This window comes from Cyprinodon variegatus, unplaced genomic scaffold (genome assembly GCF_000732505.1).
Source record: "Cyprinodon variegatus isolate N-32 unplaced genomic scaffold, C_variegatus-1.0 Scaffold381, whole genome shotgun sequence".
NCBI lineage: Eukaryota > Metazoa > Chordata > Actinopteri > Cyprinodontiformes > Cyprinodontidae > Cyprinodon > Cyprinodon variegatus.
The window spans coordinates 345,608-349,460 of NW_015150834.1; positions in this window are offsets into that span (position 1 = coordinate 345,608).

Below are 3,853 nucleotides of genomic sequence, written 5' to 3' on the forward strand. Positions count from 1 at the left end.
GCTGAGGCCCACTGGGATCAATGATCCTTTGGTGTGTTCTATTCTATTCTATTCTATTCTATTCTATTCTATTCTATTCTATTCTATTCTATTCTATTCTATTCTATCTGATTTCTTTTAGCTAAGTAACTGGGTGAAGAAGTGGGTCAGCTCCTGGTGGTTCTGCAGAAATCAGATATTGTCAAAGAAATGAACGTTTCTGATGGAAGGAAAACATTCAGGACGTTTTCAGTGTGGAAACTGGGGTCTATTGTGGAGGGGTTAAGAGATCCACTAGAATTCCTCAAGAACATGGATTCATTTAGCAAATATTTACTCATTTACCAATTTTTCTGTTTTTTTGTTGTTTGTGAAGAAGGCAATGATTTTCAAGAAAAAATATACATTTAATTCAATGTTATTTAGGTGCTTGATGCATCTTTTTAACAGGCATATGTATTTCTAAATGTCTTCTGTCATGAGAACTGAGGCCGACAGCAGAAAAACTGTCTGCCTGCTTTAAGACTTCGAGGCCCCTTCAAGGCAACAATAAGTGAGCTGCAGCTGACGGCCTCTGACACTGACACACACTTATTATACTGGATCCAAATGTGTTTGCTTCATTCTTACATCCACTAAGCACAGCTCAAACACCATGCATGAAACTCCGACAGCCAAAATGACCAAGTTCCTGTTTTTAATGACCTGTATTCTTTAACACACAGAGCAGCACTGAAAGACGCATGGCTGGTAAAAAGCAACGCACAACAAATTCAAAGCATTTCATAACTCGAAAACACTCAAAGCATGTCTCTGTTTCTAATTGCTTATTGTGTGGGCACCAGACTGGTTGTATTTTCAATTTATTGTGTTTAGTTCCTTCTTTACAACATGAGTTAAAGGCTTTTTATATAAATATCTGCTTATTTTTAAGATAGATTTTATTTTTGGGGCATTCAGGGGGTTAGGGGTTGGTTACATTTTTCAAAATTCATTTTGGTGGCAAATTAAAATAGGGAAAATAAACAAATCATTACGGGATTAATCATCATTGAAAACAGTCCTAATCAAAAAAACTAACTTTGCTGTTTGCTCAGATTTTATAGGAAAAAAAAGAAGTTTTTGTTCATATTACACTTGTATTTTTTTTATCTTCTTTTTTTATTTGTTTTATTTTGTATTTTCAAACGTTTTTTATCTTCCTATTCCCAAGATTAAGTTTTAAAAATTTAATATTTTTTAAATTACATTTCACATTCACTTCAAGCCAATTCAAATGCTCCATCTAAACCAATAATTCTTCCTGCTAACATCTAAGAGAAGCGAGCAATAAAAAAAGCAAAGGAGAAATTTGAAAAAAATTTATTTGAAAATATAAAAAATAAACAATTTGAATCAATTTGACAAAAAATAACAAAGATTTATCAAAAACAAGCTGGAAAAAATGAAATGTATAAAAACAGAGAAGTTACTCTCAAAAGCTTATTTTGATTTGCAAGTTTTTCAAAGTTTGACTTCAGGATTGCATTTTTGCAATATATATATATTTACATTTGTAGAATGTTTTCTTTGCAGAATCTATAATAGAAGGATATTAACTCCGTATTACAGTCATAAACATACAAGCAGGTTTAATAACAAAATATTAAACAATGTGCAACATTGGAAACAGAAAGACTGGGAGCATCCAGTAGAAACTTGCAGCAGGATGGTTCTGCAGAACAGAGGGGGCTTCCTCCCCAATCATTTGGGGAATCATTTTCTGTGAACTTTACAGTGTTTGAATCTGGATTCCTGACTTGTTTATATTTTCCAATGTTCATATGTGGTTCTGCGGAGTGAGGAACTGTCTGATCTCTGTGAACGACAAACTTTGGTTCAACTAATTCACCTCTCTGATATTTATCACCTCACCAAGAGGCAACATATTCTCATTATCAGTTCGTATGAAATAGTACGAAAAGTTATGCACAGTATTTCGTACGTTTTGGACGTTTTTCCTCAAAAAACCACATCAGTGCGCATGCGCTGGCAGACAGGAAAAAAAAGCAGATCCACGGACGGACGTAAAACTGGGAAAAACAGTGCAATAATCACTTATTCATGTCTCTAACTACGTTGCTTGCTGTTTTATATCTTAGGTTTAGGGCTAATTGTAATTTATATTCTATATTGGTGAATGGTGCGTCAGATGCACATGCGCATACAACGAAAAAAACGTCCAAAACGTACGAAATTACGGTTCATACGAACTCATAATGAGAATACACTGCAAGAGGATGTTCACCTTTTGACCCAAAAGGTGAACATCTTTGTTTTACCAAACTAGTTTCCTCAGATAAAGTTATATTTGTCTTGGAAGGTGTTTAGAAAGATCAAACATCCCCATTGATGCTGGAAATATACAACTTAAAATGTGACAAACAGTTTCCACTCGGACGGACACCCTGCTGATTCAGATCGTCTCCACCATCAGAACTTGATGTCAGGTCTGCTGATCTTGTTGAGGCTCAGAGACAGACTGTGCCTTCGCTGGTGCCTCTACTCCTCGGTAAACAAAAGGATCTGGGAAGGCGAAGCCAAAAGCGGCACAAAAAGCCCTGATAACGTCCCCTGGAGATGTGTGTGACTCTACTCAGAGCGGAGCGAGAGGCAGAACAAAAGCTGCTCTGTACCAGGGGCAGGGTGTGGGTAACAATGCTCAGCCTCTGGATGAGAGCACCTTTAAGCGGAGGGGAGATGAGCGGGATATCTAAAGCTGTTTTCACACATGTCGGGCTCCCCAAAGCCTCACAGGTAAGGTCATCCATGTCTCCTGCAACATTTAGAGAGCATGGGGTGACGGGCACGTCTGACAGCAGCTCTGGACGTATCTGGGGAGGGAAAAAAACACACATTAGAGGATTTTTAGGTTATATTTAACTGGGTTGATTGACCCAATTCAATTCAGCAGCCATGGTTGGACTCTCCGTCTGCAGAGGGAAGTCCTTAAGAGGAGCTGAACCCTAGAAATAAACATGGCAGCAGCAAGTTTAATAAAGAAAAAACATTTTTATCAAGGGTTGTAAATTCAGCTACAAATCAATTAAGAGTTACATCGTTAATAATGATGGGGGGGCAGAGGGGCCACTGGGATTCTGACTGCTCAGATGATGTGACACGTCACAGCAGTAGTGACTATTCAGTATTTGATGATATGTGGAGGTGGAAAGAGTGCGAAAAAACAACAACAAAATTAAGTAAAAGCACAAAAAAATGTTATAAAGAAAAGTAAAACTTACTGAGTTGCGTTTTCAAAAGCAGAAAATATCCTTCTGGTCCATTTCATAAAGGAAATGGGGGGATTTTGGCCTTAAATTGTTAATCAATAGTTAACAGTTGCATTTAATAAAAGGAAACATGTAAATCTTGATTAAAATATGAAACAAATTTTCCATAAATCATGTTTTTTATGACCTGCTGCTGATCATGAAGCAAAGACACTGTGGGCTCCTGGCTTCCACATCATTTCTCCTGCTTCATAAAAACCATCAGAAGAGGCCTTTACTGTCTACAAATAATTTTTTTTTGACAATAATATACATTTAGGAGTACTTTTACTCCACTGTCACTTTACCAATGTAGTATTTTCATAAAGTATCACAACTTTATTTATTGTTTGGCTTCTTCGTCCACTTGAACGGAAGCGAATACAAAGAACATTCAACCTAAAATGAAGCAGACTAAAGCTGAACTAAAATGACTTTTTTGTATTTGTATAAAAGAATTTGTTGTTTTAATCTTTACTTTTATATGCTGAGGCTTGCATGACATCGAAGTCTGGTCCCAGGCACGCTGGAAGCTGTTTCAAGCGAGGGGGGCTGATGGCTGGGTT